The sequence below is a fragment of the Scylla paramamosain genome, chromosome 5 (genome assembly GCF_035594125.1).
Source record: "Scylla paramamosain isolate STU-SP2022 chromosome 5, ASM3559412v1, whole genome shotgun sequence".
Classification (NCBI taxonomy): Eukaryota; Metazoa; Arthropoda; class Malacostraca; order Decapoda; family Portunidae; genus Scylla; species Scylla paramamosain.
This window is the reverse complement of record NC_087155.1, coordinates 1,446,988-1,461,246: the sequence shown is the minus strand read 5'-3', so window position 1 is coordinate 1,461,246 and position 14,259 is coordinate 1,446,988. Positions and strand designations below refer to the sequence as shown.

Below are 14,259 nucleotides of genomic sequence, written 5' to 3'. Positions count from 1 at the left end.
ACACCTGGAACAAATGCATACTTTGTACCAATTAAGCTTCCCTGTTCAGTACTCACCGAGCTGCTCAGCGCCTCGTCACTTACACCCACTGCTACCTTCCTAACTCTTGTGTGGGCTTCAGTGTACGTCACTGTCCAGCGGCACAAATACGCAGACACCTCTCCCAGCCCTTAAAACTGACTGGTAACTACAAGCCACCTACCCGTTCTCTGTCATTTATGTATTCTCTCTCTCTCTCTCTCTCTCTCTCTCTCTCTCTCTCTCTCTCTCTGACCAGTGATGACTGGTATATTTTATTTATTTATTTATTTTTTTGCTGAATATGAATTTTTTTTTTTTTCGTAATGAAAATATTACATATAAACTGTAAATAAAGACATATTAGTGAGCCACACGAATGGTTTTACGGATTAGGCTATACAACATTTGCTATAAGTTATCAATACATTGTCAACACATATTTTTTTGTATTATGGTTTTTGTGTATTTATTTTTTACCTTTTCTTTTCCTAGTATTATTTTGACTTTGCCTTCATATTGTATTGACAAGCCAAGAAAACGTTCAAAATGTTAACATGATCCACCGCTAGTCATATCGTTTCCTTTTTTCGTTCTTGTTCTTATGCCCCGTAAAGCTATATTCTTCTTATTATTTTGTTAAAAAAAGGAAAAGAAAAAACACAATTTCATGATATATAATTGTTAAAAGACGAATGATTATGAATAACATTTGCTATTATCATACACCGAAGGCGGGACGTGGCGGGTGTGCGCAGCAGGCCATTCATCAACTGCTCTCGCCTGCCTCTGTGTCTAAAGAAGCAAAGGTCCGTGTCCTGAAACGCTTTGCTCTCTCACCACGACTATTTTCAAAGGCTACAGAGATGATTAGCCAGGTTATGAAGAGTGTTTCTCCTGTTAGTGACGTAGAAATGATGTATGCCATTACAACCACAGAAAAAACTCTTAAGGCCAACACACACGATCAATTTTTTCGTCAATTAATTGATATCAATTTAATGACGTCAATGAATTGATGGAAAAATTGACCGTGTGTGTGGGATATTGATATCAATTTAATTGAAACTATTTCATTGAATCAATTCATTGAGAGATCAAAACTCCTTTGATATTTATTGATGGGTCTTCAGTAAAATAAATCGCAATGTGATACTGAGACGCATTTGGAGAAATGGCTTCTCGCATGGTAGTATTTTGTTTGACTATCATTGGCATCACTAAATTTAGAAGTTCGTCGTAAGATTCGGCGTCCATTCCGAGGAAATTCCTGTAATCCTCTGGCTCGTCGTCCCTTCATTCCCTCAGCAATCGTGTATGTCCTAGTTCCCTTCCACAGAGATACCATTTCTTCGCCCACTTACTCCTCTTCTTTCGCTTTGGAGTGTCCAGAGCAAGCACTATTCCTACAGCCACAGATGCTTTCATCTCGAAATTATGAATCAAACTGAAAACTGAAGTAAAATCATTGACCGTGTGTGGCCACAGTGATTTCCTCAATTTTATTGACGTCAATAAATTTATATCAATTAATTGACGAAAAAATTGATCGTGTGTGGGGGCCTTTAGAATCCCGTGCAACGAAACTAACTAGAGCCTTTTGAAAGTAGTGGAGGTGCGGTGTGGAAGTCTCGAGAGAGGTAAATGAGACCTCAGTGTGCTGGGAACTGACCCAACTTCGTGTTGTTATTTTACATTGTTATGCTATGCTGTGCTATACTGTGCTATGCTATGCTATGCTGTGTTTGACCTTTATGTGTCAAAAACCATAAACATACAGTATATCATGACTGCATTGTATTCTTAAGTCTGTAATCTCAGTAACGTGTCTTGCTGTGTCTTCACCCCGATGTATATTCTCCGCCGGGGAATATATGTAAATATTCAGATTACATCATGATATTGTTGTGACTTGATAATGTTACAAGCCACAGCAATGAGCGTCTTGCTGTGTTTTCTTGCGTCTCAAAGTCTATAAGTCTCGGGAATACATCTTGTCGTGACTCCACTCACGTGTAAATCTCTGAAAATAAATATATTCAAACATTCAGATTACATGACGACTGTTGTCTTCATCAAGTCTGCACTGTGTTACGTGTGAAGGACGACCTGAAGGAGCCTCGGGTCACTGACTGCTGCTGCTGCATAGTCCCCAGGCATGAACAGAGGACAGGGTTGGGCGGGACGAGGCAGGGATGGGTGGGAGAGGAGAGATGGAATTGAGGGGGGACTGGGAGCGTGGTTGGGTAGGAAAAGAAAAATGAGACTGGGGTGAGGTGAAGGGTGGTGGAGTGGTGGATAAGAGACGAAATTGAGGCGTGGGGGGGATATGCGAGCCGAGGGGAGGTGGTGAAGAAGGGAGGGATGTCATGGTTTGGATAAGAGACGAAACTGGTGAGGGTCAGGGAAAGGCGAAGTGAGGGGAAGAGAGGTGGTGAAGAGGGGAGCAGTGTCGTGGGCAAGGCGAGGTGACCAGGTTGTACTCACTAATCAAGGAGAGCAGAGGTCCTCACTCTCATGATAATTACACCAGCAAAGGTGAACATTTCGTGACAGCTGTGGATAATCACCTGTTAGCATGCTTGGGCATCTAATACTTGTAATACGACTGTCGTGTTTGGCAACTAGTGAAGTATTTGTCTCGTGTTTTGTACACGAAACTTCGCATGCTTTACCGAAGAGAATTAACAAGGAAAATTCGCTTGTGTGTAAATTTTGTGAAAATTGTATGCTATATCATAAACTTAATTGAATAAAAAAATTAAGAAAAAAAATTAAGGAGTAAATTTTTTTGTGTAGGTAATTTTTTTTTTTTTTTTTTTGTGTGTGTTTAGAAATTTTTCGCACCATATGACTTTAGTGTTGAAGCAAATTAAATAAACGAATTAATGCAGAACATTACAGAAAACATGAGCAGGAGATAGATAGGCTAAAAAAGTTCAAGTCACCAGGACCTGATGAAATATATCCCAGAGTACTGAAGGAATGTAAAAAGATTATTAGTGAGCCGTTAGTTTCTGTCTTTAGGAAATCACTGGAGTCGGGTGAGGTACCAGACATGTGGAGGCAGGCTAATGTAGTACCCATCTTTAAGAAAGGGGATAAAACTTTAGCGTCTAATTATAGACCTGTCAGCTTAACTTCAGTTGTAGGTAAAATGTTAGAGTCAATAATAGCCAGGAACATTAGGGAGCATTTAGACAAATATAACTTGATAAATCAGTCACAGCATGGCTTCACGAAGGGGAAGTCTTGCCTGACAAACTTGTTAAGTTTTTACAGTAAGGTGTACGAGGCAGTAGATAATGGTGATAGTTATGATATCTTATATCTGGACTTTAGTAAAGCATTCGACAAGGTGCCCCATCAAAGGCTCCTGAGAAAGGTTAGGGCGCACGGGATAGATGGGAAGGTGTTAGGTTGGATAGGGTCATGGCTTGGTAACAGGCGACAGAGAGTGGTAATAAACGGCTCGAAATCCGAGTGGGGTCATGTCATTAGTGGGGTGCCACAGGGATCAGTATTAGGGCCATTATTATTTCTAATATATATCAATGACTTGGATAGTGGAATTAGTAGCGATGTTAGTAAATTTGCGGATGACACAAAGATAGGTAGATTAATTAGGTCAGAAGCGGATGCCATCGCCTTGCAGACAGACTTAGATAGAATGAATGAATGGACGGATAGATGGCAAATGCAATTTAATATCAATAAATGCAAAGTGCTTAGCGTAGGTAGAGGAAACCCACACAATAGGTACACATTAAACACCCAAACTCTGGTAGGTACAGGGTACGAGAAAGATTTAGGAGTTATAGTTAGCTCTGAACTCCGTCTAGGGAAACAATGCATAGAAGCCAGAAACAAGGCAAATAGGGTACTAGGATTCATTTTTAGGAGTGTTAAAAGTAGAAGGCCGGAAGTAATATTAAAGTTATACTTGGCGCTGGTCAGACCTCATCTAGACTACGCTGTGCAGTTCTGGTCCCCACATTACAGGAAAGATATAGGTCTATTAGAATCAGTACAGAGGAGAATGACTAAAAGGATACAGGGGATGAGGAGTATTCCTTACGAAGCGAGGCTGAAGCGGTTAAATTTACATTCTCTAGAGAGACGTAGGTTAAGAGGGGACCTGATAGAAGTCTTTAAGTGGTATAAGGGTTATAACAAGGGAGATGTAAGCAAAATTCTTAGGATCAGCAACCAGGGTAGAACAAGAAATAACGGGTTCAAGCTTGAAAAATTTAGGTTTAGGAAGGAGATAGGAAAAAATTGGTTCTCAAATAGAGTGGTAGATGAGTGGAACGGACTCAGTAATCATGTAGTTAGTGCTAGGACACTAGAGAGCTTTAAGAGAAGATTAGACAAGTTTATGGAAGGGGATAGCAGATGGAAATAGGTAGGTGTGTTTCATACAGGGACTGCCACGTGTAAGCCTGGTCGCTTCTTGCAGCTTCCCTTATTTCTTATGTTCTTATGTTCTTATGAAGGCTATGCTATGAGGAGAAAGCACAAGAAGAACAGACCATAAGTCAGCAGGCAGTCTTTGATTCCTGCCCTGCCAAAACAATTGCAACATGTGACCGCTGTGTTGCAGCAAATTTAGTTAACCAATTACTGCAAAATATTTCATAAAACCTGAAGGACAAGAGGAGGAAACAAAAGATAGGTCAGAAGATAGCAGACACTGTTTGACTCCTGCCTCGCCTGCCTTACCTGAATCTTATCTGCTCGTATCTCACCTCAGCTTCCCTTCCCTTCCTCCCCTTCCCTCCCCTCACCTCACCTCTCCTCTCGTGGACTCAATCAGTTACACGTCAAAGCTCCCTTTATGGTGTTCCCCGTGATGGGCGGTTCTTAAGTTCAGTTTCGCGTAGTAACTTGATTGAGGAAAAGTATGATATGAGGCCCGATTTTTTTCTGAGGTGAATTGGTCATAAGAGCCTGATATCACCTCCCCGCCTGAACTTATTGCCTCAGGTCCCTCTCAGTTTCTCGCCGCTGCTGTACCTGCCGTCCTTCACCAGCTGAGCGCCTTGATAGCTCCGCACGCCAACACACCGACCCTGCGCCAAAAAAAAGTCTCGTTTCGCTGTTTGTAATGTCCGAGCGCTGAGGTGTCGGTGTTTCATTCCAGGGTCTTTGTGTGTGTGTGTGTGTGTGATCCGAGATGGTGGTAAGTATTCGTGTCTTGCTTTTACCTTTTCCCTGCCATGCTTGGTTGTGGTGGTGATGGTGGTGGTGCAAAGTGACGTGGTGTAAGGTGACGTGTCCATACCATCACTATCTCTCTCTCTCTCTCTCTCTCTCTCTCTCTCTCTCTCTCTCTCTCTCTCTCTCTCTCTCTGCTATATCTTTCCCTGTTTTTGTGTTGTGGGACCATGTTATCGCCCGTCCTTCTCTGCTTCCTGCTAATTCTTCTACTTCCTCTCCTCTGCTTCCTGCTGATTCATCCCTACAGTACGTGTTGTGTGACCATAGCATCGGTTTTCCCCCTTATAGTCCTACTAATTCTTCCGGTTCCTTTTCACTGCTTTCTGCTAATTTTTCTCCTGCTTCTGTGTGTTTTGCCACCACCACCACCATCACCAAAAACTCCCCGACCCCTCATTACCACCACAACCATCATATACTACCCGATCTCTCACCACCACCACTACCACCACCACCACTTAGCAGGCCGCCATTCCCGCCAGCAGCAGGCCGCACACGAGCTTCTCTCACGCAGGTAGTTCACGCCCGCCACGCCAGGCTGGAAGGATATGAGGCGCTGCAGATCACACACACACACACACACACACACACACACACACATCAATATTGCGATCAAACTAAAACATTAAATACATGAGGTCCTTGCTTCTTTACTGCTTTACTTCATTACTTCTATGCAATACATCTCAGATCCAGCTTTAAAAATATTTCCTAACTAAAACCTTCACCATACAAACAAATCAAGTACAATTAAATTCCTGTTTCACAAGTATTATTTACCGAGGCAAAATCGTTGCTACCATCCCTACATCAAGCTTTATAAAATGTAGCACACACACACACACACACACACACACACACACACCGCCACTCCCATTCCGTCATTTCATCCCGGACAGTATTCATTGTATCCTGAAGGCGACTGAGTCATTAGTGGCAGTTCCGGCAGCGTACGGGAAGCCCCTCGCCACACACAGAATTATTTTTTATATTGCATCTTTAATCAGACTTTGAACAGCAGCCGCTTTTTAACTATTCACTTCCTGATAAATGCTGAAGCTCTCCTGTCAGTTATGGGTCCGTTTTCTTTCCTTTTTCTTCTCTTTTTTCTGAGAAATGAAAAAAGCTACTTCAATTTCTTTCTTATCATTCTTTGGTCGTCTGTCTGTCTGGGTTTGTCTTTTTGTCCTTGTTCGTTTGTGTTTCTGTCTGTCTGTCTGTCTTGCTCTCTCACTCTCTCTCTCTCTCTCTCTCTCTCTCTCTCTCTCTCTCTCTCTCTCTCTCTCTCTCTCTCCAGGATAAGGTACCAAACCGGTTAAGAATACAGTAAGGAAGAAAAACTGTTTGGGTGTTTGTTGATGAATATTTATAAACGTCGCTGAAAAGTCTTGTGTGGAACAAAAGAAGGTACTTGTGTTAAATTAAGCTGAGATTCTGCCTCTTACAATGAAACAATAAAAAAAAATAAATAAATAAAGTAAATAAAACATAAGGCCAACATTATAAACGTAGCTTAGAAACTCGTGTAAAAAGTTAAGGAAGGCTTTTTTAAATTAAGCTTAAAAGTTCTTGCCTGAATTGAATTATTGAAATTCTCCTTCACTTTTACTCAATATGAAATTGTAGAAAAAAACAATAACTCAGGTGACAAAAATTTATGTACGTCGTTTTAGAAAGTGTTATAAGGAACGATACAAGGAGTGTTGGATGGAATTACTTGGAGTCGTGAGGTGGTTTAAAAATTCCCTTCGCTAGTTAATCTGTGCCTCGTACTTACATAACATAGAAAAGGAAGACAGAAAAAGAGAAAGAAAAAGAGAGAGCTAATTTAGATTTATTACCATAGCAGAGGAAGCTGAATAAAAGAGTAAGGCTCGTTAAATGTCATCATGTGAAGTGGATTTTTATGTTACTTTGTATTTATGTGAAATAGTGAGACAAAAACATATCAAGAGTCTGGTGAGTGTATTAACTTTCAGAAAATAATGTGTAAAGAGAAAAGTGTTGTATATTGACACCTGTGCAGTGGTGAGGCGACTGAGGAAGCTCCTGTCACCATTGAATTTCTGCCTTACTTCAACCTAACCTAACCTAACCTAACCCAACCTAACCTAACTTAACCTAACCTAACCCAACCCAACCCAACACAACCCAACCCAACCCAACCCAATGCAACCCAACTTAACCTAACCTAACCTAGCCTTACTTTAACTTAATATCGGTACGAACCAGTCAGGAAAAGTCAAGTGTGTGGTGACTTTATTAACGCTGCTTCAGAAAGTACTGTACTATAAATATAGGTCGCATGTGGTGAAATTACTCAGAATGATGAAGTGGTTGAGAAGTCTCCCCTACTAGTGAATGCCCGCCTCGCACTTACCTAACATGAACTACTGAGACGAAAAATAAAGTCTAGTGATTTATAAAATCACTAGACTTTATTTTCCGTGTTAAAACGTAGAAAAAAGTGCAAAAACTTATGTTAAATTAAATTAGTGGGAGCGGTGTGGAGCTTAACCATTCTACGCCTCCACTGATGAATCTCCACCACACACTTACCTCACAGAGTATTAAGAGGGAGACAATAGCAGTGTTCATATAAGGTAACATAGAGTGTGGCATAAAAAAGTCATGTTATATTTAATTATTCTGAGTAGTGAGGAGGTCAAACTTTTCACGCCTCCAGTAGTGAAGCTCCACCACACAATTGTGAAATATTAACGGGTAAAGTCTCTCTGGTGATCATATAAAGCATAATGAAACAAAGTAGCATAGAAACTCACGTTAGATTTGATTACTTTGACACGCACACACACACAATAATATACTCGTACTGGCCTCTTCCTTCCACCCAACCATTCCTCTTCCACTGTTTCCATCCCCACCCAGCTATCCCCACACCCAGCCTGTCATCCTCTTGCCTAGTCATCCCTTTCTTTCCTGTCCTGCCTTATTCCCTATCCAAGTTATTCTCCACTCTGTCCTAGCCATCTCACAACCAGCCTGCCCTACACTGCCTATCCATCCCTCGCTCGCCTGACCTTCCTCAACCTCTTGTGACGTCGCAGATCTCTAGATGGACGGCACTTGGAACTGAATCCTGAGACGAATCATCTTGGCAGCGCTTACCACAAATAGTTGTATAAGTATACAAGTCTTCTGCAGTTTATTCTTCCTATATACTGATGAGTCTTGCGCACCAGATAACATTATTGCTTCTCCTATCGCCGTTTCCTAGAGTGAGGGGTTGGCTCCTTGTACGAGTCTTCTCTAGTTGTTTCTGTCCATTGCATCTTCCTCTGTGACTCCCATCCTTTCCAGTTCTACCACAATTTCTTCCCTCCATCTCACTCTGTCTCATTGTAAGCAGTAATGTTCCTGCGTCACCTCATCTTTGTTTTTGTGAGTCATGTTAATTACTCACAGCTTGGTTACGAGCTGAAACGCTCGAGCTGCTTCACTGCGTCACTCACTGTTCATGCTCATCTCTATCAGCGTCCACGTCTCCTTTATTGACAGCATAACTCTTATTTCCATATAAAAAAAAATATATATATATTAGTATGTAAAAGTATGATACATTCGTGTGAATACAATTTCTTGGACAGATATCACGCCGCTGCCTCTATGTATTTACAGAACAAGCCAGCGCCAAGTACACGAGTTGGGACGAAACGACACCGTGACGCAGTGGGCCTCTGGTCTCGTGGACAGTGATCTGCCGCAAGAGGAAGGATGCACGTGAGTTTTGTCCTGGCCACGGAATTCCGGATAACGCAGGTGTTTGGGAGAGTGGATGATCAGACAGGACTGAGTAGATGCTGAGTCTCGGGAGTGAACTGTGTGGTGCAGGACTGTATCGGTTATGCAGTCTCTTTATAACGAGAGACACATCGTGGAGGAGGCTGGCGAGTGCTCTCAACACACGTGACGGAGCGGCGCCATGGTAACTGTCACCGTGGCCAGGAAGTCTCTTGTGCTGAACACTACAATGTTGTGTTATCAAGACTGTGTATTGGTGCAGCGCATACAGTCGGATCACTAAGCGTGTTGTAGTGATGAAACTATGGAAACTATGGCGAATGATTATTGATCGTTGGAAAAAAGCATAGGTGTGATAATAATTCGGTGCTTGAGTTACACTAACACTCCATCACTACCGCCACCACGGCCATCACCACCGCCATCACCACCGCCATAACCACCGCCGCTACTAAGAGTAAGTACATGATTCTTGTTCTCGTTAATAGTGATAGGAAGGAAATATCTCCATTTTTCTCCCGTATACTGTGGAAGTGCTGCCTCAACACACCGCCGCCGCCGCTATGAGAAGTACATGATTCTTGTTCACCTTTACAGTGTTGTGTTGGTGGGTGGCTGCGGCTGCGATAAGAAGTATTGTTACACCGTTATGATAGCGCTGGTTGTGTGAGTGAGGTAACAACTCGGAACAATTCCTAGTATTAAGGAAAGGTCACATTGTTTGCTACAGAAGACCATACGGCATGGAAGTGGGGGGGGGGGCGGTCTTTTGATGAATAAATAAAGACAAGGAAATTATATTTTTTACACGTATCGTTAAGCTGAAGTACCATGCTTAGTAGTAATCAAATTAAACAGTATAATATCAAATGAAAACCATAGATATACTCACCAGCACACACACCTACGGTACACTGAAGCCACAGAAAAGTCTTATAAAGATACGGAAGAAGCATTGAAAAGACACAAGACCCGGAACCCCGGCTGCACTTCGCTCCCGGCTTCACATTCCCGGCTTAAGCTCAGTCTCTCAAGTAAGGTGGTGAGGACGCTGGCTTGGGTGCGAGAGGCTGAGGGGCCCGTCATATACGTGAAGGTCCTTGCTGCCGCTCCTTCCCCTTGACACGAAGACAATGAAGCCGTCACGAGCAAGAGGGAGAGGGAAGGTTAAGCGATTGTTTGTGTTCAGTGATTCTGGGTTGGCGAGACCTCAACATTAATTTGGGGTTTTAAGGAGGAGAGAGAGAGAGAGAGAGAGAGAGAGAGAGAGAGAGAGAGAGAGAGAGAGAGAGAGAGAGAGAGAGAGAGAGAAAAGCAGGTTTATTGTGTATCCCTGCATGTGTATGTGTGTATGTGTGTGTGTGTGTGTGTGTGTGTGTGTGTGTGTGTGTGTGTGTGTGTGTGTGTGTATGTATAGTTTCCACAGATTCTATTCTTTTTTTTCTTTCCTTTAATTTTTCTTTCTCTTCTTTTTTTTAATCTGTTTTCTTTCGCTGGCTTCTGTTTTGCCGCCACTCCAAATGATGACTTCTTTGTCACTCTTGAGGCAATGCACTCCATTCTATACTTAACTCGCTGAAAATTCGTTTGCTTCTTACCTATACGCACAACTCGAGGAAGAATACCCACTCTCTGTGCCTAAGTTAAACACACACACACACACACACACACACACACACACAATAAACAATAGAGAGAGAAAAAAAAAAACACGTAAGTAAACGTACGTAAGATGCAATACGCACATTTACATCTACGTTATACAAACACACGAACAAACAAAGAAACAAGCAAACAAAGATCATGGTGCCTCGTAGACTTGTAATAACAACAAACACAATAATTATTAACAATGAAGAAAGTGGGCTTTTTTTATTAAAAATTAAAAAAAGTAAAATGAAGAAATATTTTTATTTTTTCTAAACATTAATTTTCTCAACAACACAAAAAGTAAAGGTTAGTTTGACCTTCACTAGGTGGCTCTTGAATATTTTAACTTACCATCATCCATAAATTTATCTAACCTCTTCTTCCTATTCATCTTCGTATTCATACAGTCCTAACTCTTGCTTCAGATCAGGTGATGCAGTTCATCACAGCCGTGTTGGTGCTGACGTGTCTGCTGCTTTTTGTTCTTCCTTTGTCTTCACTCTTCGTTCCTTTATACTCGTATTCTTAGCACACAAATTACAATCTTTCCTGGTTGACTTTTTTTTTTTTTCACCAGGAGTAGAATGTTTTTTATTTTTTTTCGTCCTTGGCCTGCTTTTTTTCAAGCATAGCGAAAGAAAGAAGCAAAGAAAACTTGTAGTCTATAAAATGCTGTAAAATCTTAACTTATCGTTAGGTGAAGAAGGGAAGAAAGGAAATAATCAGTGATTGTAGGCAGGAAAGTGTGGGACATTATAATGCTGCTTTTACCTTCCCTAGCGTGTGGACGAAGCCACCAGTGTGCTGCTCCCCCCCCTCCCCCCTCCCTCGCCCTGCGCCCTCCTGCACCACTAACTCCACTCATTAGTCTCATTTGCCGCTGACTGAGGGAACAATCTTAAGCCTAACACAGAGGTATAAGGAAATTATCATATATTAAGAAACCGACTACTTACGAGCACCGTTAGACAAAATAAATAAATAAATGAATAAATAAATAAATAAAATAAATAAAAAGTTCATTGAGATACAAATAGCAAAAGAGAATGGACTTTCATGGGGATGAGGAGAAAAGGAAAAAAAAGAAGCCTGGAAAGACAAGGAAAAGAAGATAAGGAAAAAAAAGAGAGAAGGGAATACTGAAAAGGAAAGACAAGAACAGAAAGAGAAGGCACAACTGGAGAGAGAAGAAATGGCTGGAAATACAGGACATGACTGGAAAGAGAGACTGGAAAGAGGTTACAAGTCAGGAACTAGAAGAGAAAAATAAAAAGACTGGACATGACTGGCAAGAGAAGAGAAGACAAGAGAAGGAAGAAAAGACACGACAGGAAAGAGAGGAAATGGCTGGAAAGAGGATACAAAACTGAAGTAGAACATAAAGCAAGGAGGAGGAGTTAAGGCTGGAGAGAATAGACAAGGGTAAGAAAGGAGAAGACAACCCTGGATACAAGACGACCCTGGAAAGACAAGATTATCCCAGGAAAAAGGAGACAAAGCTGGAAACAGGAGGACACAGCTGGGAAGAAAATGCAAGGCTAGAGTGAGAAGATAAGACTGGAAAGAGAGAACAAGGATGGAAAGTGAAGAAAACAATGGAGAGAGAGAGAGAGAGAGAGAGAGAGAGAGAGAGAGAGAGAGAGAGAGAGAGAGAGAGAGAGAGAGAGAGAGAGAGAGAGAGATAGCAGGATTAGGAAAAAAAAATACAAGCTGGAAGAAGAATTAAGTGAGAGGATAAAAATACAATAATGAAACTAGAATGCAAGACTGGAAATATTGAATAACACAGACAACAAGGCAGAAGAAAACTGTAAAAAATTGCTAAGAACACTTATGAGACTGTAGCCTCTCATAAAATAGATACATAAACAAAAAGCCTTCCTTGTGTTCACATTTTACAAAATGACACTCTATATATATATATATATATATATATATATATATATATATATATATATATATATATATATATATATATATATATATATATATATATATGAGCCTCGGAAGCCTTGTGGGCAGCGTGGTTTCTATCTCGGCAAGTGAAAATAGTCCTGTTGAGACAACGAAGTGTTTCAGAACGCTGCCACTATTCCTGGTGATATTCTGCCTGGTCTCTCTGGCCTTGACCCTCGGAGTCCTTGTGATCAGTATAATGTATCTTATTGTCGTCATGGACTCTCCTCTTCTCACCACGCTCCTTACAAAAAGTGTCTTGTATTTCGATAAACGGTTCTTTTTCTTTCTTGTTTAGAGTTTTGGTACATTTTCTACCTTTCTCTCTCTCTCTCTCTCTCTCTCTCTCTCTCTCTCTCTCTCTCTCTCTCTCTCTCTCTCTCTCTCTCTCTCTCTCTCCAGGTGAAATGTGCAGGTACATAGAATGATAATGCATTTAAGGGAGATAGACATATCAAGAAGACTGGAACACACACACACACACACACACACACACACACACACACACGACAAGTGCAAAGATGGAAAAAAACATGAAAAGTGGATAGGCTCAGTAAGAGTCGTATTTTTTGTTTTTTGAGTTGAGTTGAGAGAGAGAGAGAGAGAGAGAGAGAGAGAGAGAGAGAGAGAGAGAGAGAGAGAGAGAGAGAACTGGTGTGAAGGGAAGAGGGAGACTCAGCGGGATGCTTTTTTCCACTCACGTGCCTTTCTCTCTCTCTCTCTCTCTCTCTCTCTCTCTCTCTCTCTCTCTCTCTCTCTCTCTCTCTACCACTAAAACAGCAGGCGGTCTGGCGTTAATAATATATAAATTTTCACTGTAATTGCGAGAGAGAGAGAGAGAGAGAGAGAGAGAGAGAGAGAGAGAGAGAGAGAGAGAGAGAGAAAGAGAGAAAGAGAGAGACTACACTGAATAAGAGACTGATATGAACAACATGCCATGGAATGAAAACATCACCAAAAAAGTCAATATGTGTTGATGTGAATTTAGTGAAATGTCTTACCTTATCGTCCTGTGGTGGTGGTGGTGGTGGTTTTAATGTCTATCCTTTCTCGTTATGGAATATATGTTTCCTCTTAATTAAGTGGTAATTTAATACACCAAGAAATTTAGGTCCGTGTGTGTGTGTGTGTGTGTGTGTGTGTGTGTGTGTGTGTGTGTGTGTGTGTGTGTGTGTGTGTGTGTGTGTGTGTGTGTGTGTATGTATGTGTGTGTGTGTTTTTGACTGTATGTATGTCTTTGTGTGTATGTATGTGTGTGTGTGTGGGTACGTGTAATCCTTCATACATGCATAATTCTTTTTTTTTTTTTTTTACAACTATTTTTTTTATTATTATTTTCCATGTTCAGTGTTTTTTTTCTTGTTTATCTTTGTTTTGCTTGTTTCTGTTTATTATTGTTTTGTCTCATTTTTATTCGTTTCTTTTTTATTTTAATTGTTATTCATCATATTCCTTTCTCTCCTCCTCCTCCTCCTCCTCCTCCTCCTCCTCCTCCTCCTCCACTTGATCATCTCCCCTTCCATCCTCCTTTCCTTCCTGGTCAGGTTTTCTCTCTACAGCTGCAGAAAGCACACTGATCTCTCTCTCTCTCTCTCTCTCTCTCTCTCTCTCTCTCTCTCTCTCTCTCTCTCTCTCTCTCTCTCTCTCTCTCTC

At 41.3% G+C, this 14,259-nt stretch overlaps 1 long non-coding RNA gene across 1 annotated transcript in view; it reads left to right on the top strand.

Annotated features, from left to right (window-relative positions):
• LOC135100269 (uncharacterized) overlaps positions 1 to 9,719 on the top strand; it is a 35,362-nt gene extending 25,643 nt beyond the window's left edge. The window contains exons 2-3 of the long non-coding RNA XR_010268563.1: positions 8,878 to 9,457; positions 9,598 to 9,719. This is a non-coding gene — a long non-coding RNA (uncharacterized LOC135100269). The remainder of the gene's footprint in view (positions 1 to 8,877; positions 9,458 to 9,597) is intronic.
• Positions 9,720 to 14,259: the final 4,540 nt, after the last annotated feature.